Source organism: Eulemur rufifrons, chromosome 3, assembly GCF_041146395.1.
Source record: "Eulemur rufifrons isolate Redbay chromosome 3, OSU_ERuf_1, whole genome shotgun sequence".
NCBI classification, from domain to species: domain Eukaryota; kingdom Metazoa; phylum Chordata; class Mammalia; order Primates; family Lemuridae; genus Eulemur; species Eulemur rufifrons.
The window spans coordinates 26,986,579-27,013,158 of record NC_090985.1 but is presented as its reverse complement, the minus strand read 5'-3'; the positions used below and the strand labels follow the sequence as shown (position 1 = coordinate 27,013,158).

Genomic DNA, 26,580 nt, shown 5'->3' with positions numbered 1-26,580 from the left:
GAGAAAAAGAAAATTAGGCCAAAGACTTCATAGGTCCTTCACTGAATTTGCCACAAAACAGATGGCAAATACATTAAAAGGGGCTCAGCATCATTAGTAGTAAGAGAAGTTCAAATGGAAGCCACAATAAGATATCATGACATACACAAAAGAATGGCAAAAAAGTCAGACAAAATAAATTACTGGTAAGGATGTGGAGCAACCAGGACTCATTATATTAATGGGGATTTAAATTGGTACAACTACTTTGGAAAGTAATTTGGCAGTAGTCAGGCTCAAGACTAGCCCAGCAATCACACTCCTAGAAATATAGGCTAGATACATTCACACCCATGGACAACAAGTGTGTTCCTACACAAACAGCAGTGTTTGCAGTAGCAAAAGACTGGAAACAACCCAAATGCCCATCAACTATAGATTATACAACAGAGAAAATGAATGAACACTAACAATATACAGCACCTCTGATGAGTCAGAATCAGAGAGCTGAGTGGAAGGGGGAAGCGTATCATATAACAAGACATCTCGTGTGAGTCCCTTAATATAAAGCTCAAAACAAAGCTAAAAAATTATAAACACAATATTCATTCAATGACTGCTATTTTAAATACTGGGGATACAACAGTGAATAGAGAGACATTTTGCCCTCATAGAATTTACATCATAGCCAAGTGAGAAAGAAACTAAAAAATGAAATACAAACAGTATCAGGTGGTGAAAACGGCTTGTAGAAGAATAAGGAGTTAAAGTGGCCGAGAGGAACATGTCCTCGGGAGGTGACACAGGCTTCATGAACACAGTGGCACTAGCATGAAGACGGGGTCAGAGCTACCTCTGACGGAGGAGGGAAGGGGTTGTGACCCGGGAGCACACATGGGCCTTGGACATACGGTAACGGGGTGCCCCACTGTTTAGGCTGGGCAGTAGGTACACGGGGTTTGCTGTTATTACCCTCTATACCACAGCAGCAAACTACCACCTACAGGCCACTCTGGCCCCATTTGTTTTTATTACAACCCATGAGCTAAGAATGGTACGTGATTAAATAAATTAAAAGAATGTTCCACAGCATGTGAAAATTATATGAAATTCAAATTTCTGGCCGGGCGTGGTGGCTCACGCCTGTAATCCTAGCACTCTGGGAGGCCGAGGTGGGCGGATCGTTTGAGCTCAGGAGTTCGAGACCAGCCTGAGCAAGAGCGAGACCCCATCTCTACTAAAAATAGAAAGAAATTATGGACAGCTAAAAATATATATAGAAAAAATTAGCCGGGCATGGTGGTGCATGCCTGTAGTCCCAGCTACTCGGGAGGCTGAGACAGGAGGATCGCTTGAGCTCAGGAGTTTGAGGTTGCTGTGAGCTAGGCTGACGTCACGGCACTCACTCTAGCCTGGGCAACAGAGTGAGACTCTGTCTCAAAAAAAAAAAAAAAAAAAAAACAACAACAAATTTCTGCTCAGCAGCTTGGGCGGTGGGCAATGGCCAGGCAGCCCAGCTTCAAGAAGGCTCTCTGGCCATCGTGCACTGCGGCCCACAGGCACCCAGCATACTCCCTCCCCACCACCAAGATGCCCAAGAGAAAGGTCAGCTTGGCTGAAGGTGTGGTGAAGGAAGAGTCCAAAAAGTGATCTGTGCAGTTGTCAGCTAAACCTGCTGTGGCAAAAGTGGAAATAAAACCAAAAAAGGCAATGGCAAAGGATAAATTGTCAGACAAAAAAGTGCAACCAAAAAGGAAAAAGGAAGCAAAGGAAAAACAGGAGGAAGTGGCTAACCAAGAAACTAAAGATTTACCTACAGAACATGGAGAAAGTAAAACTGAGGAAGAGTCCAGTCTCTGCTGAAGCTGGAGAGAAGCCAAGTTTGATTAATATCATACACCATGTTTTATAGTGGTCCTTGTCTCCCTTCTTGCATAATCCAGAGGAATATTTTTATCAACTATTTTGGAAATGCAAGTTTTTTAGTAGCTCTAGAAACATTTTTAAGGAGGGAATCCCACCTCATCCCGTTTTTTAAGGGTACATGCTTTTTTTAAAGAGGTCAAATTATACACTGATAATTTTTTGGCACAACCAGAAAATAGCGTGGGATGTTGAATTATAGGAGGCTTTGACTGTCTTAGGTGTCAGCTTCATACTCCATAGACGGGTTAATTTTTATATCCTATAATACACAGCATACTAAATGGCAATGTGGAGTCACAAGCCTGCATTTAACGTCTTAAACATTTTGAATTACTTCTATTCCCCCGTTGTTTTTTAGTAGACTTGTTTCCTAAAGAAAACCACTCCTTGATCATGGCTCCCGTCAGAATTGTGTACACTCTGTAACATTTTTGGTCATGGTAGCCCTGTTTTCCTAATAACTTTGTTAATGTGCTGTGAAAGATTGAAAATTTGAGTATGTAATATATATGATGACAAATTACGAATTGGTGGGACTTATGTAACAGCTTATCAACATATGAAGATACCGGTACTTGATATCCTCTTAAGGAAAATATGCCTCCAAATTTTAAGCTGGAAAGTCACTGGAGTAACTGTTTAAAAAAGAATTACAATAAATGGTTTTTTAGATTTTTGGTATGCATTTTTAAGAACTGTGTACAAACTGAAATGTCTGTACTGATCATCAACACACCAATAAACTTACAATTACAAACAAAAAAAATTCTATGTCTAGAAATAAAGTTGTATTGGACAGAGGCAGCTCATTCCTTTACATATTGTCCATGGCTACTTTTGCCCTATAGCAACAGAACTAAGTACTTTTGTCACATTTAGCCCACAAAGCCTAAAATGTTTACTGTCTGGCCTTTTAAAAAGAAAGTTTGCTGGCCCCTTACCTAGAACATAACTGGGAACTTAGCCCAGGCTGACTTGGGTGTCCTTCCTCTAGTTCTCAGAATCTATACCTTACACACATTTTATATATGACCTTTTGTAACTCTTCAGAGTTTAATAAAATGATTTTTTGAAAAAGATTAACATATCAAGTATATTTCTCTGATAAATATTGCCCTATTAAAGCTCCACACTTCTCCTCCATCCTAATGACTCAGTTTAAAAACAGACACGTACTGCAATCAGGAGCATTAAACCAATATAGCAAAGCAAAGCAAAGCAAGCTACAGTTTATTTTGACTCAAGTACAGTTTTAATTAAGGACAGGACAGGAAAGGAAGGAAAGAAAGAAACAAACCTAGCTAAGGGCTCCAAGTCTGTGGAGTCACTGGATCATTAACATACTGGACAGCCAGCTGCATCACCCACTCACTGCAGAACCTTAAAAAAGCAGCAGAGCTACATTCAATTTCTTACCTATCTTTTTATAAGAAATGTGTCATGAATTATGTTACATCTCAGCAGGAGCTGTCCAATGTTAGCATATATGTTCCCAAATCAAGTGACTTCACGACTTTCTTAAATATGAACTGCTGCTACCTTTGAAAAGAGTTAACAATTAAGTAATGATAATGGTTGAAGGTGGTGAAAAATACACAGAGAATTCGTCATAACATTCTGGTTTTACGTAGGTCTGAAAACTCATAGTTTTAAAATAAAATTGAAGATACATATTTTAATTATTTTCTATTAAATGAGTATTTAATAGAAAAGTCATACAATTCTCATTTATGTATCTTTCAAAACCCTTAGTATGAAATATAGTTTTCCATCACCCTTACTACTGGCAACTAAAAAAAAGAAAGATACTTATTTAAAAATCTGTATTAAGGCTTTCATCAATGGCCTAAGAAAATGATAGGACATTCATCTAAAGGAAAACTATGAAGTTGCATTATATTATCAAGTCTTCTGAGTCCTTGTTGAAGCCCCAATACAAATACCTACTTCTCTGTTTAAGAAAGGCTTTATGACTAGTAAACTTGTCCACGTGCCAGTCTTTATGAAGATGGATGGTGGAATACTCTTCCGGCATAGGAAGGCTGGTTCATCACTGTCCCAGCCCTTATAGGAAGGCAGGCAGGAAGGAAAGCTGCGCTCTCTTTTTCCCGTGTATAAAGCAATAAATGAACACAAACATCCTATTCTATTTATGCCGCAATTTTACAAATTGAGCAAAGATGCAGGAAGTATTGAATACTTTGAAAACTGGCAAACTTTTACTTTTGGTTTTTGTTTTCTAAATTCTAGGGTAACCTAGAAACATTTAATAACTATTATCTTTCCTGAAACATTTAATAAGACTAGTGCAATCATAGTGCCATGCAAGGAAATGGAGATTGGAAAAGTTAACATATGAACCCAGGATCACAAAGCAAGGATTCTGACACCAACATCATGCCCTTAACCATCTCACTCCACAACGGTTACTCAACTTTCAAATTGAGACTCAGTGCCATCTTATGATCATACTTTGAAAACCAATGTCTTGCTACTCGAAATGGGGCCCATAGACCACCAGCACTAGCATTACCTGGGAACTTGCTAGAAATGCAAGTCTGAGCCCTCCCCAAATAGACTGAATTAGAACCTAAGATCTAACAAGAGCCCTGAGGTAATATAAGTACACATTAACGTTTGAGAAAACTTGATATAGTACCTGCATACACTCTATTTTGAGGTAGTTTACCTAGTTCAAATACGTATCCTAGTACCGCAAAACTAAGCTGTGATCCCAAACCTGAAGGTAGAGAAATGCTGGCAGGCCATTCCCCAGGTGGCGATGAAAAGTGGCCTGACCTTTCCCCTATGCCCATCCTTAGTCCCACTCTATCTTTACCTCCCCTGTTGAACAGCCCAACTGACTGACACATCTGAACCCTTCCTCCAAGAGTAATACACAACAAGGCAATGGCTATAGCCAACATCCCCCAAGTTCCTTGAAATGTGCCCAGGAACTATCAGGCAAAATCTAGAGCATGGTTAAGTAGGCAGAAAGAGACAGCTGAGACTGGTTCAGGCTTGTCTTCTGATCCTAACAACTGTGGACATATTCTTAAAACATTGGTGCCCTGTGAGCTAGAGAGGTCCCTACATTGAGTGAATGAATGGAATATCCTGGCGTAGGTTTTCCTCTGGGGACATTTTCTTAAATCTGTGGTTTCTGCTACCTCTCTTGATGCTAGAAATCAAATTTAAGATGCACTAAACTAATTTCTGCAAGTTCCCACCAACATCGAGGCTCTGCCTGTGCTCTTGTTTTCCTCCTTGTAACAGTGCAAGTTCCTGATGACAGTTTCATACTATAGCCAGCACTTATCCAATAGAAGTTTCTGCAATGATGAAAATGTTCTGTACACATATTGTCCAATGTGGTAGCCACTAGCCACGTGTAGCTACAGAGCACCTGAAATGGGTCTAGTGTGACTGAGGAATGGGACTTTTAATTTCATTTAACTGTAATTAATTTCAATTTAAATAGCCACATGTGGCTAGTGGCTACCATTTCAGACATCAGGTTCAGGTCTAGACACTAGAGGGAAAAGGAATTTTCCTTGGCTTCTTAACTGCAGGCTATGTTGTATGGTCCAATCCTCCTCCTGAAAAAGACTAAAAAAGATGGATAGAATATTTTTAAAATCTTAAAACCAACCAGAAACTGAAAAGACAAGAAGGAAATACAAGGCCAAAATTAAACGGAAACCAGGAACCCAAAAAGACAAACATGCACAGAAACCACCTTTGCCCAGAAGGCATTTGCCAGTTCTGAAAATGTTCAACTGCCATTTTTACCACAGTGCAGGGAAGGGCAGGAATCAAAGGTTGGGTTCTCCAAAGCATATAACCAGAAACCCTAACACAGTGAGCAAGACCCCAAAGGCTACACACCGAAGGATAAACCAGAAGTGACCCATCTCTCCATTAGAGTTACAGCTCTGGGTGGTCCAAAGAATCTCAAGCCAAGTTGAAAATTTGGCTTAAGGTGACCCCAGACTGGTTGAAGCAAAAATAAGTGTTCTCTAAAGAAAGCTACCGTCATTCTAGGCCTCAAGAGTCCTACAAATCATTTGGATCCATATCGTATCCCATAAACAAAACTAACTCAAAATGAATCATAGACCTAAATGTAAAACCTAAAACTCTAAAACTTCTAGGGGAAAAAAACAAAAGAAAACCTTTGTGGACTAGGATTAGGCAATTCCTAAACAGGACACCAAAAACCACAATCCATACAACTCATAAGTGAGAAACCACCAAAATGTGTAACTTTTGCTTTTCAAGGTACTGATAAGAGAATGTAAAATCAAGCCACAACCTGGGAGAAAAATATAGTATGTATCTGATAAAGGACTTGTATCCAGAATATATAGAGAACTTTCAAAACCCAACAAAAATGGGAAAACAACTTTTCAAATGGGCAAAAGATTTGAACATTTGACCAAAGAAGATATATGGATGGTAAATAACCATATGAAAAGATGTTCAACATTATTAGTCCTTTGGGAAATGCAAAGTAAAACCACAATGAAATACCATTACAAACCTATTAAAATGTCTAAAATTTACCAAGACTGATCACACCAATCATTGCCCTAATAATGTAGAACAACCAGAACTCTCATATAGGGCTGATAGGAATGTAAAATGGTACAACCACTCTAGAAGACAGTTTCACACTCTCTAAAAAAGTTACACATATACATACCATATGATCCAGCCATTCCAGTCCCTAGGGCCAATCATTCCCAAGAGACATGAAAGCCTATGTTCAAAAATATTCCTAAGACTTTATTTGTAATAACACAAAACTGGAAACAATTCTCTACAAATAGGTCTATACATTCAATGTAATACCAAACATCTGGAAGAATTATTTTGGAAGCTGACAAGTAATTCCAAAACATATATAGACCTACAAAGGGTCAAGAATAGTCAAGGTACCATGGAAGAGAACCAACTGGGAAGAGTTTCAGAATAAGACTTATTATAAAGTGTGATGTTGTGAAACATGCATTTGGTTTCCTGGCATACAACTCCTAAAATCCTTGCAATCTCCGAAGTGATATCCTTTCGTATGCTAATATTGACTAACAGCTTCAGGATGGACCTGCTACCCAGAAAGACCCAACCTCTGAGAAGGGAAGAGGGGCTGAAGGTCAGGTCGATCACCAAAGGCCAATGATTTAATCAATCATGCCTGCATAATGAAGGCTCCATAACAACTCAAGAGGACAAGGCCTAGAGAGCTTCTGGATAGCTGAACTTGTGGAAGTTCCTGGAAGGTGGGGCAATCATGGAGGGCATGGAAGCTCCGTCACTTTCCCCATACCTCACCCTGCCCATCTCTTCACCTATATCGTTTGTAATATCCTTTAGAATAAAACAGTAAACATGTTCCCCTGGGTTCTGTGAGCCACTCCAGCAAATTAATCGAACTCAAAGAGGAGATTACGGGAACTCAAACTTGAAGCCAGTCAGCCATGACTTCTGGAGGCTCAGACCTGTGACTCATGTGTGAAGGAGGTGGGGGAGTCTTGGGGACCAAGCCCTTGACCTGTGGGATCTGACACTATCTCCAGGTACATAGTGTCGGAATTGAATTGGAGGACACCCAGCTGGTGTCCGCAGCAGAACTGCTTGCTTGCTAACTGGTGGGGAGAAACCCCCATGTATTTTAGGGTCATGAAAGTCTTCCATGTCCACCAGACTTGGTGGCTCCCACCTGTCATTCTAGCACTGTGGGAGGCCAAGGCAGGATGATTGCCTGAAGCCAGGAGTTTGACACCAGCCTGAGCAAGAGCGAGACCCTGTCTCTACAAAAAATAGAAAAGCTGGAGAGCATGGTGGCACGTGCCTGAAGTCCCAGCTACTTGGGAGGCTGATGCAGGAGGACTGCTTGAGCCCAGAAGTTTGAGGGTGCAGTGAGATATGATGATGCCACTGCACTCTAGCCTGGGGGACAGAGCAAGACCCTGTCTCAAAAAGGAAAAAAAAAGGCCATCTTCTGTGCTGATTGTTGAGTAGAGGAAAAGCACAGTTTGAGCTCTTCCTGAACATAAAGCTATAATAATCTAAACAGCTTAGTACTAGTGAAATCAAATAGAGTCTAAAAACAGACACACATGTATATAGACCCTTGAATTACAACAAAGGCAGCATCACAGAACTTCAGGGAAAAAGATGCTCTTTTCAGTAAATGGTGTTGAGACAACTAGATGTCCACGTTTAATAAAACTGGCCCTTCTTTATTCTATACACCAAAACCAATTCCAAGTGAATTATAAAGTTAAAGATGAAAGGCAAAATTGTAAGACACTTAGAATATAATAGAGGAATTAGTTCATGACCTCAGGGTAGGAAAAGACACAAAAAGCACTAACTATAAAGGAAAAGACCGATAAACTGGACTACATTAAACTTCTGTTTATCCCAAAAACGTCATTAAGAGTCAGTGAAACTAAACACCACAAAGCGGGAGGAGATAGTGGCAAAATATATAACAAAGGACATGTATTCTGAATATATAAAGAAGCTACAAATCAATGAAGAAAAAAAAACAGAAGACCTAATAGAAAAATATCCAAATGGCCAGTAAATGTACCAAAAAAAAAAAAAAAAAAAAAAAAAAGGACAACCTCATTACAATCAGAAAAAAGCTATTTAAAACCACAAAGTGGCAACACTGCAGAAACCACCAGAAGGGGGCACAGAGGGGAGACAGATTACAAGACCAAAGAGGGAGCCGTGCTTAAGAAGTAATAAGAGAAGAATGGCCAGTGGCTGGAGCCTAACTTTTTAGTGACAAGTAACAGGAGAATCATTTACTAACATTTATTGAAAAGCTACTCTAGGCCAAGCACTCTTAGTACATTTAATGCTGGTTATTGTCTGTAACTGACTATAAATTATAACTTTAACTCCACTTGACCAATTTTGAGGAGAAAGAAATTGTTCCAGATAGCTTTTCCTCACTATCTAATTTATATTATTTTTGCTTTCATTAAGCTGTACAGTTTAGAAGTTTGATCATGGGGGAAATTCACATGGAAACATTCTTCTCATTGTTTTGAGATTAATTAATTTTATCAGTTTATCTCTAACTCTTCTCTATCTTTGTAACAACTTTGATATATTTAAACACCCCTTACAATAAAACCTCCACAAAGCCATTCACTTTAGTCCTTTTACTTGATTCCCTTCAAATCTTTTCTGAAACTTTTTCCAGTGCTCTCATTTATCTCTATTCCTCAATTACCAACACACTGATAACCCAGAGAACCTGGGCAAAACGGGACTCTTCTTCATTCATTAAACAAATTACTTACTAACCACCTACAATAGTTGTATGAGCAAATGGGGGTGGGCCTCAAATATACCTAAAGAATAATATAGAATCCCTGTCCCTGAGCTTACAATATTCTTTGCCAAACAATACATCTAATTCTGCGTAAGACATAATAGATACAAGGCACATCACCAATTTCATCTTTATAGACTTTTATTTAGCCTTTTCTTAGGAAAAATGGAAAGGACCAAAGAATGTATTAAATTTAGATAAAAACTCAATACTAGGCATAACAATCAATTCACGCAATGCAGCTTCATTAGTCGTCACCCCAAGACTTGGCAACCACCAACGCTAGTACATGCTAACCAACTTTTCAGCACCAAAACAAAACCACCAGGGAACTTCTGCCTTAAGCACTAATATGTATCCACTCTCCAGCTATTTGCCAAAAGCCACAAACCCAGGATCCATTCAAACTGCTATTTCAACGTAAAATTGTTCACTTAAATTCCAAACCAGGATTCAAAAGAATTAAGTAGCCTCAGCAAAAAACATCAAAATCCCAAAACAAAAGTAGTTGTGAGGTCTTCCCAAGATTCTGAAAATCCTAACATATTTAGATTCCTGAAGTGAGGGCAATCTCTCTAGCAAAATAAAGCAGTCAAGAAGAGATCACACACATATCTCAATACTGATTTTTGTCTGCTATGACCTTCGGTTATCTCTAAACTCTAAAGCAGTGGTTCACAAACATTAGCATACATCAAAGCACCTAGGAAGCAAGTTACAACAGCTTGCTGGGTCCCACCCCCAGAGTTTGATTCAGCAGATCAGAGGTAGGGGCTCACTTGCATTTCTGGCAAATATCTAGATGATGGTGATGCTGCAGTCCTGTTACTACTTTGTGAAGCACTGAAAACGTCCTGGAATTTGCTGGAATGTGTGTGTATGAGTTACCCCCTCACAATATAGCAAGACTGTACAGGAACACCAAGGAGAAGCAAACTCCAAAATCTCAGAAAGGAAGAGATTTTGTACCCAAATGTTGACTATCCTTACTTGAGTGAGGGTACTTTGACCTGTCACTTTCAAAATGTTTTATCTGAACAGTAGCATGGCAGTAAAAGACTCTTTGAACAAGGTCAAGGATGAGCTGGCATATTGTATAACTGGCACTTCAGTAATAAGGAAGATGGTTCTTTCAAATGGTTTCGGTGCATAATGTTAAAACCTTGTAAAGCATCCAGTGAATCCAGCTGATTAGTAAAAGATATATTAGAGCTTCTGTATCAGTAATCAAAAATCCCACTCATTTTGTGTCACCTTAAGCAATTTTATGTGTCTTCAGAACTTAGAATAAGTCCAAATGAACACACTATTAATTCCTACAGGATTGACTACTAGAAAAAAAGAAAATTTCAAAACTGTAAAGGGGCAGAGCAGTATTTTTTTCCTGGCCCAAGTTTGATGACAGTAGTTATTTAAAAATAAAGGAGACAAAGGTAAAAACACAGATAATCCAAGTTCTTCCCTGGTATTAAGTCTCCTATGTGGTTTTTAAATGATATTATTTACCAAGGCAACAATAGACAGCTGACACAACAAACAATTCTCCAATAATAAATGTGCCTGGGTTCTTTCACTGACTTAATAAATACTATTATTAAGACACTGGGGTTTCAATAGTGTATAAAACCAAGTTTCTGCCCTCACAGAGCTTACATTCTCACAAGACAACAAACAATCCCTAAAAAATACATAACATACAAAAGCATTAAGGCCGGGGTGCGGTGGCTCCCTCCTGTAATCCTAGCACTCTGGGAGGCCGAGGCGGGAGGATCGCTTAAGGTCAGGAGTTCGAGACCAGCCTGAGCAAGAGCAAGACCCCCGTCTCTACTAAAAATAGAAAGAAATGATCTGGACAGCTAAAAATATATAGAAAAAAATCAGCCGGGCATGGTGGCACATGCCTGTAGTCCCAGCTACTCGGGAGGCTGAGGCAGGAAGATCACTTGAGCCCAGGAGTTTGAGGTTGCTGTGAGCTAGGCTGATGCCACGGCACTCTAGCCCAGGCAACGTCTCAAAAAAAAAAAAAAAAAAGAAAAGAAAAGAAAAGCATTAAGCTCTTTCATCAGTCCAGCAAAGGTATAGTGCTCTGGTCAAGAGAGAAGTAGACACAACAAGCATCTACAGGTCACAGCAGAATCCAAACCACAAAATGCAGGAATTTTAATAAAGAATATGGGGGCAGAAAAGAGATCCTAGGCATAAACAATCCACAAACATGACTTTTTAGGTTCTTCTGAGCTTTGGTTTTGATCCACTGGCCCCAAATAATGGAGGAGAGAGTATGTCAAGTCTTAAAAGCAGGATGGAAAATTCTAAATTGGTGAAAATGAATACATTCATTTCAGAAACATTTATAGAGCAGCAATTTGTTAGAGATTATAAATGCTAGGATTTACCACAAGGGGCTCAACCTGTGTGAGGAGAAATATGCAATTTTTTTCCTTGCTTCCTACAGAACTGTGTTCCCATCATAAACAACACCATCCCAAGAAAAATCACCAATGGAAAACGTAGAGGTTACTAAAGCATGTCCTTTGGCAAATAAGAAGCATCAACCAGTGCTCCAGGCATTATATATTTTTATTTAATTCTAAATTGATTCAGATAATTAAGCAGGTTAATACTAAAAAACAAAATAATTAAACAATTGTGACACAGTCATTAAAATGCTTGTTAATACTATGTTGGCCAGATCACAATTTCATGTTCTCAAAGTGTCAGATTCAAATAGAAAATGGCATTACTTAAAACTTTCCAGGCACGGTAATTTATACTTGCATACTATTTACTCCTACTTCAGGAAACTGGGTTAAGTTCTAAGACTACTGTGACTTTTCCAGTCCCGGAGGCCACATGCTGTTAGGAAGGGCTGCCCAGGATCCACCACTTGTGAGCTGAGTGATCCTGGGTGAGCTACTCTAATTCTAAACTTCCAGCGTTTCATCTATAAAATGAGGATATAAATAGCACCTATAATTCAACAGTTCTCCTGAGGAATAAAGGAGATAAAGCATTATAACACTCAGCTCAGGTTTGGCACATGGTGTGTAACAAATGAAACAGTACAGAAGCTGTCCCAGATATAATTTACCTATAAAAAGACAGTAACACCAATAACACATGGTACTCACGTGGGTGCCCAGTAAATGTTATTCTTCTTTATTCTTGGATAAAATTCAAATGTATGATTTTAGTCATTTAATTCTGAAAAATGAGTTTATAGTAAATGGAAACATAGCAGTAAGATTTAGCTAGGTTTATGTTTTCATTAAATAGATAAAATTTAATTAAAGTTTGTAAGGAAACACCTTCATGTTCTTAAAAATAGGTAAACATGTGAAGCTGGGCACAATGGCTCACGCCTATAATCCTAGCACTTTGGTAGGCCAAAGTGGGAGAACTGCTTGAGGCCACGGGTTCAAGACCAGTCTGAGCAACATAGTGAGACCTCACCTCTACAAAAAATAGAAAAATTAGCCAGGTGTGGTGGCATAGACCTGTAGACCCAGCTACTCAGGAGGCTGACGCAGGAGTATTGCTTGAGCCTGGGAGTTTGAGGCTGCAGTGAGCTATGATGACACCACTGCATGCACTCTAGCCTGGGTAACAGACCAAGACACTGTCTCAAAAAAAAAAAAAAAAAAAAAAAAAAAAGGTAAACTTTGTGGTGATGCAACTAGTGCTTTTCTGAAGCTTCCAACTGTTAAAGAGCGGAAATAGTGCCATAAAGGCAAAAACATCTATTTCCTACTTTCGTCTATAAACCATTTCATTAGTGTTTATGCAAATCAGGCTATAATTAATAGCATTGCTGAAAATTCCATTTAAACTGAAAGTTGAAACATGTATGTTTATCTGAATTTTATTTCCACCATAGAACCCGCTAAAAAAAAAAATTGTTACAGACACAGACAGAGAGGGTTCCTCTACCGCTTTATAATCAGAAACACATTTAAGCAGTTCTGAATAAAATTTGGCACAATTCCTAGAAATCAATACCAGAAACTGGTAGACACAAATGTCATTTCTCTTGCACTAGGCTGCCTTTTGGTAGTCATGAAATGAAATAAAGGAAATGAACCTTTCCCAAAATGTCCATAGAGAGAAAAAGCAACAAAAGGCTCAAATAATCCACTATTAAGAGCAATTTACAGAAGAGAGGTCAAAAAATAACTTCCCAATGCAGTCTGATGAGATCAGTAAGCCACAGGTGCACCAAAGGACAAGCTGAAACTGCTTTTCACCATTTTCCATTCCAGTCTCAGGATTGATAAGCAACATTTGGATGCGTAGATGCATTCATAAACTTCCTGAAGTATATTACTATTGATTCAAGTAAGGTCACTTACTTCGCCCAAATTTTAAAACTTGCATTTTAAATAATTTATACAGGTATTGGTAAAAATTCTCAAAGACCCCCACAGCAATTTATTGCTAATTACTTAAGAAACTTTAGTAAGGGGAAATGGTAGTGAGAATGTGTTGTCCCCACAACCCTACCCCCGGAGGCTGAGGCAGGAGGATGGCTTGAGCCCAGGATTTTGAGGTTGCAGGGAGCTATGATCTCACCATTGCATTCCAGCCTGGGCAACAGAGTGAGACCATCTCTAAATAAATCAATAAAATTTTTTTAAAAATGTGTTTTTAAGAGACAGGGTCTCACTGTTGCTCAGGTTGGAGTGCAGTGGCTAGTCACAGGTGCAATCCCACTTATAATCAACAGGGGAGATTTCACCTGCTCTATTTCCAACCTGGGCCAGTCCACCCCTCCTTAAGCAACCCAGTGGCCCCCCTCTTGGGGGAGGTTACTATATTGATGCCAAAGGAAGTGCAGACATCTGATTGGCATTACACACCACAGCCCAGAACTACTGGACTCAAGCAATCCTCCCACCTCAGCATCCCAAGTAGCTGAGATTACAGATGTACACCACCACGCCCAGACTGGAAATGTGTTCTTAAACTGGAGCTTGAAGCAAAATAAAGTATAGGCATACCTCATTTTATTGTGCTTCACTTTATTGCTCTCTTCACAGTGCGTTTTTTTAACAAGCTGAAGAAGGTCTGTGGCAATCCTGCCTCAAGCAAGCCTATCAGGGCTATTTTTCCAACACCATATGCTCACTTTGTGTTTCTAGGTCACACTTTGGTAATTCTCGCAATATTTCAAACTTTTCCACTATTATTATATGTTACAGTGATCTGTGATCAGTGATCTTTGATGTTACTGTTGTAATTGTTTTGGGACACCATGAACTGCACCTATGTAACACAGCAAACTTAATAAATGTTGTGTATGTTCTGACTGCTGTAACAACCAGGAGCTGTTCCCCTTCTCTCCCTCTCCTGGGGCGTTCTTATTCTCCGAGACAAAAGAATATTGAAATTAGGCCAATTAATAACCCTACAATGGCCTTTAAGTGTTCAAGAGAAAGGAAGAGTCCTATCTCTCCCATTTTATTTTTTTTTTTTTTGCCTCTCCCACTTTAAATCAAAACCCAGAAATAATTAAGCTTAGTGAAGAAGGCATGTCGAAAGCCAAGAAAAGCCAAAAGCTAGGCCTCTTACACAAACAGCCAAGTTATCAATGCAAAGAAAAAGTTCTTGAAGGAAATATAAGTGCTACTCCAGTGAACACAAAAATGGTAAGAAAGCAAAAGAGCCTCACTGCTGATATGGAGAAAGTCTTAGTGGTCTGGACAGAAGATCAAACCAGCCACAACACTTCCTTAAGGCACAGCCTAATCCAGAACAAGGCCTCTCTTCAATTCTATGAAGGCTGAGAGAGATAAGGAAGCTACAGAAGAAAAGTTAGAAGCTAGCAGAGGTTGGTTCATGAGGTTAAAGGAAAGAAGCCATCTCCATAACACAAAAGTGCAAGGTGAAGCAGCAAGTGCTGATGAGGAAGCTTTAACAAGTTATCCAGAAGATGTAGCTAACATCACTGATGAAGGTGGCTATGCTAACACCACATTTTCAGTGTAGATGAAACAGTCTTCTACAGGAAGAAAATGCCATCTAGGACTTTCCTGGCTAGAGAAGTGAAGTCAATGCCTGGCTTCAAAGCTTCAAAGGACAGACTCCTGCTAGGGGATAACGCCGCTGAAGCCAATGCTCATCTACCATTCCAAAAATCCCAGGGTCCTTAAGAATGATGCTAAATCTACTCTGCCTGTGGTATAGAAATGGAACAACAAACCCTGGGTGACAGGACATATGTTTTCAGTACAGTTTACTCAATATTTTAAGCCCACTGTTGAGACCTACTGCTCAGAAAAAAAAGATTCCTTTCAAAAGATTACTGCTCATTGACAATGCACCTGTTCACACAAGAGCTCTGACTGCAATGCGATGTACAAGGAAATGAAGGTTTTCATGCCTGCTAACAACATCCATTCTGCAGCCCAGGGATCAAGGAGTAATTTTGACTTTCAAGTCTTATTCTTAACAAATACATTTCATAAGGCTGTAACTGCTATAGATAGTGATTCCTCTGATGGAATCAGATGGAATCTCGGCAAAGTACATTGAAAATCTTCTGGAAAGCATTTACCATTCTAGATGCATTAACATTCATGATTCATGGGAGGAGGTCAAAATACTACCATTAACAGGAGTTTGAAAGAGACTGATTACAACCCTCATGGATAACTTTGAGGCTCAAGACTTCAATAGTATAAGTCACTGCAGATGTGTTGGAAAGAGCAAGAGAACTAGAAGTGGAGCCTGAAGATGTGACTGAATTACTGCAATCTTATGATAAAACTTGAAACACGAGGAGTTGTTTCTTATGGGTGAGCAAAAAAAAGTGGTTTCTTGAGATGGAATCTATTCCTGGTAAAGATCCTGTCAACATTGTTGAAATGACAACAGACGATTTAGAACATTACATAAACTTAGTTGATAAAGCAGCAGCAGGGTTTGGGAGGATTAACTCCAATTTTGAAAGTTCTACTGTGGGTAAAATGCTATCAATTAGCATCCCACGCTACACAGAAATCTTTCATGGAAGGGAGATGATAGATAAGGCAAACTTCGTTGTTATCTAAGAAATTGCCACAACCACCCCAACCTTCAGCAACCACTACCTTGGTCAGTCAGCAGCCATCAACACTGAGGCAAGACTTTCCAACAGCAGAAAGATTACAACTTGCTGAAGGCTCAGATGACAGTCTGCATTTTTCAGCAATAAAGTATTTTTAAATTAAGGTTGTACATTGTGTTTCTTAACATAATGTTATTGCACACTTAATACACTATAGTGTAAACATAACTTTCATATGCAACGGGAAACACATTCGTGTGACTTGCTTTACTGTCATAATTCGCTTTGTTGAGGTACTCTGGAACCAAACCCACAATATCTCCAAGATATGCCTGTACTACAGAAAGTAAACTGTTCTCAGATTTTACTAGCAAAAATAATTCACTTAACAAATGTGGTTTTACAAACAGAACTTTGTTATTGCAGTTTAAAACAAGAATTGATCCAGGTCTAAATCTAGGTCAGTTTAGGACGTATCTAACTGAAAATGTCTAATTTCATAACTGACAGATTTACATATTGTATAACAATTTGAATTGCATCTTTTGTAACCCTTAAGACAATTTTAATTATTTTATAAAAACTATAACACCACAAAATAGAGTAGAAAATGTTTCCAAAAATCTTTATAGAGATGTGAACTAAGATCCTACCTCTCTAAATCAAATTAGCATCCAAGAAAGGATAGCCATTTTCAAAATTATTTTTCACCACATTATAGAATATAATTTCTTCCACATGAGCTAATCAATATTTTTTAAGAGGATACTTTTAACAATAGGATTTTCTTATTATATTTAGACAATTTCTCCAACTTCTTGGCAAAGAAAAGCTATCGAACTGAAGAACATGGTTTTGAGGATTGAGGGATAAGTTACGTAATTTCCAACAAGAGGCATGGGGCTTTTCATAAAGAATTTAATTAAAAACCATTTTAGTTAAAAAACATTCTAATGGCCGGGCTCGGTGGCTCATGCCTGTAATTCTAGCACTCTGGGAGGCTGAAGCGGGAGGATCGTTTGAGCTCAGGAGTTTGAGACCAGCCTGAGCAAGAGCAAGATCCCATCTCTACTAAAAATAGAAAGAAATTAACCGGACAACTAAAAATATAGAAAAAATTAGCCGGGCATGGTGGTGCATGCCTGTAGTCCCAGCTCTTCAGGAGGCTGAGGCAGGAGGATTGCTTGAGCCCAAGAGTTTGAGGTTGCTATGAGCTAGGCTGACGCCACAGCACTCTAGCCCGGGCAACAGAGTGAGACTGTCTCAAAAAAAAAAAAAAAAAAGAAAAGAAAAGAAAAAACATTCTAATGATCTTCACTGCTGCATTTATAGAACTCTACTCCTAGTAATTATTCACTTTCTATGGGCTGCCAGCCTCAAAAGAGGCTTTTTAACTCCTATGTCCTCTAGGGAATTTTCCCCTGTATTCTGTAAAAACTAAGTTTGAATTCAATGTCTTTACTTATCCAAGCATTTGCTTCTTGATGTATCTATCACCTCTGAATCAGATCTATAGGTCCTTCTAATCAATGTCTATACTAAGTCTTATGTGACTGTGGGCGCCTTTAAAAGGGAACACGTGTTTTAAATAATCTTTGCCCGTGTTCATTATTAAACTGGATTATTTGATAGTGACCTGAAAGAAATTCTTTAAAGGAAAATTTGTAATGCTGATCTTGATATTTCTGCAGCATTTAGTAAACCAAAGTGTTCAAAAGAGATGGTAGGTTCAGCTAGTCTTTCCCCACTAAGCATAGAAACAAACAGAAAACAATTAAAGCCATAAAATACTGGAAAACAAACGTCCTTTAAAAGTTTCCTGTTTGAATATCGCAGTGTTTTTTGAATTAAGTCAATAGTACAACTGGATGAAAATATCTCAAAAAAAGTTGAATATTTTTATGTATCTTTTAATTAGTTCATTCACACATCTGCGTCCCAATTTTCAGAGGTTTTCAAACACAGGACAACTAATCAGAGTGCTCAACTCTCTTTCGAAGAGGAGACTATTTTCATTACCCGTTTTACAAATAAATATTAAGGTTGAGGCTCTGGTATTTCATTTCAAATAGCAATGGTCTGTTTTTCCAACCATGAAAATGTTTACATTCTAAGTAAAAATCCCAGTGATGGTCAAGTCTTAAATACAAATCCCCAAACTCTTGCACTGCCTTCAGCTTGAACGTATTTCAACCAGTTCCCATAATTACTACAATATTACTATTATCTTAGTCTCACTGCCAAAAACCCAGCTGCAGACTAACTATGCAAGAATGAGACACTGTTGAAATGGCTCAAAAAAAAGAAAAAAAAACTTTACCCTCAGTGCATTTAGCTACAAAATCCTGCAATTAAATGAAACCAATTAAACACACACACACACACCCCTTCTTCTGAGAAAGAATTACAAAAGGAACCCAGAGAGAAATCCCGCAAATAGTCCCACCTAAGCCACCGCAGCGGAGTTGGGGGCTGGGGGCGGGGAAGAGGAGGAAACTTGTGCAGCACAATGACTCAAGTGAGGGCTCTAGGGCTATAGCGAAGAAAACCACAAGACTCCATCAAACTTGAGCGGTTTGCTTTCGGGGACGCAGTGGGCTCAAGGCTCGGCCACCCGCAGACCCCTCGGAGCTCACCACCCTTCTCTGCCCGTGGGGCCGCGCCCCAGGAGGGAGGCCGGGGCCGCCGCGAACCTCCGTTACGCGTCCGGCCGATCCCTCCTGGCGTCCCCGCGAATTCCCTCTTCCTCCTCCTTCCTCTCCCCTTTTGTTTTTCAGGCTTTCGGTCCGCTCCGGAGGCTGGCCCGTCCTTCCCGCGCCCCCCGGCCTCTCCCGTCTCTCCGCGCCTCCGTCCGCCCCGCGCGCCCCCCGAGCCCTCGGCCTCCTCGGACGCCCCCCCCCCAGCCTCCTCACGTCCCCCGGACTCGCAATGTCCCCCAGTCCCCCGTCTCTCCGCCCCCCATCTCCCTGTGCGCCCACAAAACACTCCGACCTCTTCGAGCCCCCCACCCCGGCCTCCCCATGTACCCCAGCCTACGTTCCCAAACCCCCTGGCCACCCAGCGCCCCCCCACCCCGAACCCCCGGGCCTCATCGGGCGCGGCTGACCTCCTCCAGCCCCCTAGCTTCCCAGAGCCTCTCGGCCTCCTCGGGCGCCCCCCAACCTCCTCCCATCCCCTGGCCTCCCCATCTTCCCAGAGCGCCCCCGGCCTCCCGGAGCCACCGCCGGCGGGCCAGGGGCGCGGGAGGGGCCGGTCTCCGCCGCATCCGCCACCAGGACTGGCTGGTCCGGCCCCGCTCTGCCCCTCCGCCCTCGGGGCCGCGGCCCTGCCCACGACCAGTTCGGAGAAGGAGTCCGCCCGCCACCCGCCCAGCCCCCGGCCCGCGCCCCGCACTCACTCGGACCGCGGCTCGGCGCCGTGAGGCGAAGGCAGACGACGACGGGGCGGCGCCGGGCTACGGCGTCCGCGCGCCCTCCCACACCTCACGCCGCGGGCGCACAGCGGTCCCGGCCGGGCGGCGGCGGGCTCGCGCCCTCGGGGCCGTGCTGAGTCGGCGCGAGCCCGCGCGCGTGCGCGGCAGCCGGCTGAGGCGCGCGCCCCCACTTGGAGGCTCACGCCCGGCTGCGCCTCCGTCCCGAGCTTCCGCCTCCCGGGAGGACCAGGCATGCGCGCCGCGACCGGCGCATGCCCAGCACGCTGCCACGCTCCGCTCCCAAAGTCTGCTCTGGGGTTGCTGGGCCGGAGTTTTGGGGTGGCCGGAGGCTGCGTGAGGGCGTGGCGGCTGGCGGGGAAAAGCCCTGGGCTGGACGGTGGTGGGGGTCGCCCAGCCGAGCGGACGTCCTGGGGGTCCCATTGGCGGCACTGTTGGCGGGCAGGATTGAAAAGCCCTTCCCTGCCGCCAAATCCCAAACCTGCCCCTCTGGAGGACCTCCCTCCTCGGCATCCCTACAGCCGGGCCGCAGAGTTGGAACCCCCGCAATCGGCACCCGACGTATACCCCGCGCCTTGCCTGAGCGCTCTCCAGGCGTCGCACCGACCCTAATGAGGTGTTCTTGGGCCCTTTTTGCAGATAAGGAAACTGAGGCTCAGAAATTCTGTTGGCATCGTAGCTGATGCTGGAGCGGGCTGTGATTTGATCTTGGAAGACGGTCTGAAACATTATCTAAAAAATACCAGCAAGGAACTGACCTGGGTTCACTAATACTAGTGCCCAGTTGTCCCCTAAGTCTTCAGACTGGAGAAGGCCTTCTTCAGGTAGAGAAAGGACGGAAGAATCCTCCGCCCCAGCTGGGAATTGCCAGGAGAAGGGCTTTTGAGATGAGAGCCAGTTTGGGAGAGGAGCTGATTGGTTATGACTGGAACGTGTTGTGGGTGGGGTTGGAAGAAATGACAAAAGGTGAGGTTGGAAAGACTGAAAAATGCGGATGTCGGGGAGCCTTGCTTAGGTGTGTGGAGTTTATTCTTGGATCTTTTGGAGGGTTTTAAGCCGGAAGTGATAACCCATTTGTGTTCTTTAAAAAAAAATCACTCAGGCAACCTTGCGGTAGAAAATGAAACCAGAAGCAGAGCAACTTTCATTTTTATGGTGTCGTTTTTGATGCTAACCACAAGCCAGAAGGCAGGACAGGCACACAGTCCTCCTGAAAGCTGAACACCCTGGAGCTCAGAGAGGTGACATGAGTCACATTACGTTATCAGGAGCTATAATTTGGCTCTTATTATAACAGAATCAGGTACAATAAGATGCTTTTGCTTAGGTGTTATCAAATTCAGATATTTTCTTTTTTTATTCTTTAATGAAATGTATTAAAGTTGAGTTTTGGGGGCTTTCTGTTCATTGTTTTTTACTACATACAGAATTGTGTCTTTCGACATCAGCCTCAGGGCCTTTGCACTTGCTATTTGCGCTTCCTGGAACTTCTTGCTCCCTCACTTTATTCAAGCCTCTGCTTAGATGTCACCTCATTGATGTCAGCTGACCACCCTGTATATAATAGGAACCACCCGCTGCCCTGCCATCCTCCCACCCACGCTCCCACCCCTTACTCTGCTCTGTTCTCCAAAGCACCTATTGTTCACCACAGCCCAACACTATGTTCTTGTTTATTTCTTGATTGTCTGCTCTCTCCACTAGAATATTAGATTCATTAGAACATGGACTTTATTTTGTTCACTATTGGGTCCCTAGCACACAATAAATATTTGTTGAGTGAGTGAATGAAGCTTTGGGTGATGTGTAGTGAGAGATTATTATTTAAAAGAGAGCATGGGAGATGAAGATGGAGGAGGGGAGTGAGAGGAAAAAGGGATTGCATTAAGGTTATCTTTGGGGGAAGGGGTTGCAGTTAGTGTGGTAGACTAAGAATGGCCACCAATTCTTTGAGGCTCCTCCCAAGAAAAGGTAGAATCTAGTTACTCACCCCTTGAATGTGGATGGATCTTGTAACTTGCTTTGACCAAAAGAAGGTGTCACAAATGGCAATGTACAAATTCTGAGCCTAAGCCTCAAGAAACCATGCAGCTTTCATTTTCACCCTCTTCCGCCCAACCTAGCCTCATGAGGAGGCCGTGTGGAAGAGCACCTGAGACACCCTTGCCAACAAGCTGTCAACCGACAGACATGAGAGGGAGGCTACACTAGACCACCCAGCCCCAGTCAAGCATTCAGCCAATTGCAGCCACATGAGACCTGGAGAGACCGATGGAAGAACTGCCCAGCTGAATCCAGCCCAAATTGCCAAAACAAAGAATTGTGAGCAAATAAAATACATGTGGTTTTAAGCCTGTAGGTTTGGGGGTAGTTACACAACAGTACATAACTGATACATTTGGTTTCCTGTACTCTGTCATGATACATCTGAAAGTGATGTTCTTAAAGGGCAGCTTTGATTATTCTTTCTGCTTAATAAAAGAAGAAAATCAGGAAAGGACAGGAAGAAGTGATGCAAATGAGAAGGACAAACGGGAGACAAATAGGAAACAATGGTTTGTCTTACCTTACCGCTTGGGCATACTTTATGGTGCCTAAGAGCTCAGGCTTAGGAGTCAGACGAATGTTGGCACAGACCTAGGCACAAGTTCAGCCATTCACTGGCTGTCAGACCCTGGGCAGATTGTATAACATCCCTGAGCCTCAATTTCTCATCTGTAAAATGGGGCTTATAAAACATCTACATAAAATCAAGTTGTTGTGGGGAGGAAATAAACCATGGTCATAAAAGAGTGCTTGGCATATGTATTATTGATTAGCTATAACATTACTTTATGGATTACTAATAATCTGGATGACGATGGGATATTCAAAGGACCACCAGAACAGTGTCAAGGAAGGCTGACTTTTACTGGGTACCTGTGGGTCAGACCTTGTATACACTGTCTCTAATAGCAACCCTGCTTTGTAGACACTATTATCATCACCCCCATTGTATAGATAAGAAAACTATGTCTCAGAAAAAAAGGAGCAATGAGTCAGATAGCAGGGCTGGAATTCAAGGCTGCATCTGTCCAACTGCAAAGCCTGTGCTCCTTCCTCTCCCCAGCACAGTCACTCAAACCCCATATGAAAAACAAAGCAGAGAACACAGTTGACTTCTCCCCTTCCTGCACTGCACCAGATGGGCTGAGCACTGACCTTGCATGGGAAGCTTTCAGGAAGGGCTTCCTGTGTGTTGGCAGAGCAGCCGCACCAAGCCCTGGGAGCAGTTCCCCCTTGAAAAGCCCCCTGCCTCCCTGGTCTGGTAAGGGCTCCCTCTCAGCAGGGGCTCACTCATGGCAGGGAAGTAGAAACACACATTTCCGGCCAGGGGGTGGATGCACAGTAATGGGGGTGTAGAAGCTGATGTCACCCAGAAGACTCTACCACCCACATCATGGCACTGACCAGCCTGCAGGTCCATCTGGAGAAACTGGAATGAGAGAAAGTGAGGCCCAGGAGACAGGTGCCGGGGCACCTTCAAGTCTAATAAGATGTGCCCCTTGGAGCTAGGGGCCTGTCATGTCGTATGGAGATGCTGGCTGTCAAGTGTTAAGAATCTGGAGACTGGTCAGGGAGGAGGGAGCAGAGGGCAGTGGAATGGAAAAGGGAGTCCCATAGACCTGGGTTGTAATCCCAGCTCCCCCACGTGACAACCCAGGTGCCCTAAGCAGGCTGCTCAATCTCTCCGAGTCTCAATTTCCTCATCTGTAAAATGGGGAGAGGGGGAAGGGCAGAAGGCAGGCAGGCAGAGGATGCCCAAAGGGGAAGCAGGGCCAGAGCAAGGGCAGTGGGAGGGAGGGACCTGGAAGCAGATTCCCTTCTTCAGATTCTGTCCTGTGTAAAGATGATGTGGGCCCTGCCCTCCCGGGCTGTCGCCACAACCACCAAGTTGCGCAACTACAATGTGCAACTTGCCCAGGAGAGAGAAAAACACATCTATGATCATATTCAGGAAGATTCTGGGCTCACAGAATAACTAGACTGTTTATGCAGGTCTTACTACAAGTGTGAAATTATACTTTCCGCAGAAATTTAATGTAGGGATGTAGAAATGGAGGCAGGAGTCACGCCCAGCACCGGTGCCAGCAGAGCCTGCAGTGGGTGCACCTCTCCCGTGGGGAACATGCCCGGCTGAAGCAGGGTGCCCCCACCCCTCCTTCTCACACAGAACTCACCCACTGTGCCCCACCAGGGTGTTTCAGGGCCTTCTGCCACAGGGGGCACTAAGAGGCCTCCTCCAGGTCTCACCTCCACCCAGCCCCACCCCTCAAGTTCTCCCTAAGTGGAAGTGAGCAGGCCCTACCTGGAGGCTGAGCTACCTACAGTAGGCTCTCACCTGTGGGGGTCTGTCCCAGGGATACTTCTCCCTGGCTTGGGCCCCATGCCCACCCCCAACCCCCTGTCACGCACCCCATCCCCAAAAATATATACACATAGCACACAAAGGGAAACCCTCCCTTCTACAAGGCTCAGCAGGTCCAGACCAGGAATCCCCATGCCCTCCTAACCTGAGCTACTCCATTGGTCTGGAACTTGCAGCTAGGGCTCAAATCACAATTCATCCAGAGCTACCACATATTTGTACCTGCTACTGTCCCTGCATCAGCCTTTAGAGAAGAAAAGGTCCACCTTTTCTGGGGAATTCTATCCCAAACCATTCCTTGTCTCATTTAATTTTCACAACCACCTTAGATAAGTATGACTAAGCACACTTTACAGATGGGTAAACTAAGGCCAGAAGGTGATGGTTACCCAGCTCAGGTCTACTCAGCAGGTACCTGGTAGAACCAGAATTCAAACCCAGCTTATTTGGCTCTAAAATTGTGTTCTCTGTTGCTGGGTTCCTTTGCCTCCCGGCCAGCTGTGCAGCTTCATACCTGCCCCAGAGCCACCAGGAAGGGTACAGGTAAGACCCACGTGCATCCACCCTGCTGTGAACTGTCAGCACATCTTTGTTTAGCAAAGACATTGCAGGGACACAGTCAGACCTGTTCCAGTTATGGAATTGATAAAATTCACTTTCTTGATCATTTTCATTGCTTGGGTCAGTATTAGCTGCTCATTAAAGCAATGTCCTCTTTGCAAATGTTGTGGGAGTCATGTTCAACAGAAGGCTACACACTTTCATTGTTTCCAGATTTTTAAATTTAAACAGACTGCGACTGAGAAGAGTACTCATTTTTTTCTTCTTCTCAGCTTTGTTTTTTCTTTTTCTGAGCTTCATTTTTGTATTTTCTATTTCAGTCATAATCTTAACTTGTACTAATTCTCAATGATCTAGAGCAATGCTTCTCAAACTACCTGTAGTAAAGGAGCAGGGTTTTTTTGCTATTGTTCTTTTTTTTTTTTTTTGACACAGGGTCTCACTTCACTCTGTTGCCCAGGCTGGAATGCAGTGGCATCATCATAGCTCACTGCAGCCTCAAACTCCTCAAGTGATTCTCTCGGCTCAGCCTCCCAAGTAGATAGGACTACAGGCACACACTACCAAGCCCAGCAAAATTTCTTTGTTTTTTGATTAAGTTTTGAGGAGTACAGTTAAGTACTTTTGTAGGATGGCCCACTATTAGAATTTGTCTGATGTTTTCCCCATGAAAAGACTGTACTTATAGGTTATTGGGAGGAAGACCACAGAGGTGAAGAGCCAGCGTCATCACATCATATCAAGGGCACACACTGCCAACGTGAAGTGTGACTGTTGCTGTTGACCTTGATCATCCAACTGAAGTAGTATCTGTCGGGTTTCTCCAACATACAATCTCCCTCCCCACCTCCCCTTCCCAACAGTATACTCTGGGAGGAAGTCACTATGTGTGGCTGCCCATAAAGAATGAAGAGTCATGCTCTCTCTCCTTGAGGGCAGAGTATCTACATAAATAATTTGGAGTTCTGCATGGGAGAATTGTCTCTTCTCCCTCATTTGTTAATTTATTCAATCATTTTTATCAGTAAGGACCCACAGATATTTATTTTATTTTGCATTGGGTCATAATCCATTACTACTTTCTTCTGTTGCTTTTAGGGACATTGTTCATGTCCCAAACACCTTCAAGTTGGGCATCGTCCATTCAAAATCAGGCCTGTGTTTGGCATGGATTAGGGGCAGCACGGCCTCATGGCAGGAAATTAGCCCAGATGACGCACAGAAATCTCCTCCACGCATGCAAAGAGCCAGGTAGGCAGCAGGCCTGTGGGAAGAGATTGATGGATCTAGTTACAAAGCTTGAAATCACCTCCCATGTCTCTAGTGTTCATTCCCTCATTCAAACCACATGCGCTGAGCTCCTAGGACGTGCCGCACAGCATGCTAAACACCAGCTTGTTCACCGTCTGGCGCGGAGCAGACAAGTAAGTAGGTAATTATGACACAGAGCCATCCAAGCTATGTTGTCACAGAGGTGATGTTTGCGTCCAGTCTTAAAAGCAGACAAGGTCAGGGAAGGACATCCTGGCGGAGGGCACAGCACAGGCAGAGGCACATGGGAAATGACATGTCCCCTGGAGAGGAATGCAAGGCAGACAAGAAACCGTGGGCCTGAACGTGGGGCTTGAGACTGTGGGAGAGAGAAATGGGAATGTGACTTGGTGAGGCTATGAGCCACAGAAACCAACCCTGGTGGTCTTAAGCCAAAAGTAGCTTTGCTGGAAGATGTATCTATAGGATTAGCTTCAGCTGTGATGAACAGAGTCCCTACTGCAATAGCGAAAACACACAGGGGTTTATTCTGCTATGTAAACAAAGTCCAGAGGTAGAAAGAAGAAAACTGATATGGAGACTCCATAAATTCATCAGAGCCC

The 26,580-nt window shown here is 42.7% G+C and overlaps 1 protein-coding gene and 1 pseudogene across 50 annotated transcripts in view; one reads left to right on the top strand and one right to left on the bottom strand.

Moving 5' to 3' along the window:
* PTK2 (protein tyrosine kinase 2) overlaps positions 1-19,851 on the bottom strand; it is a 266,149-nt gene extending 246,298 nt beyond the window's left edge. For 49 of the 50 annotated variants that reach the window (XM_069466821.1, XM_069466823.1, XM_069466828.1 and 46 more), the window contains exon 1: positions 19,705-19,851. The gene's annotated coding sequence lies outside the window, so the exon portion shown is untranslated. The remainder of the gene's footprint in view (positions 1-19,704) is intronic. The other variant, XM_069466820.1, reaches the window with a different exon arrangement.
* Positions 1,570-1,891, top strand: LOC138381363 (non-histone chromosomal protein HMG-14 pseudogene; annotated as a pseudogene).
* Positions 19,852-26,580: the final 6,729 nt, after the last annotated feature.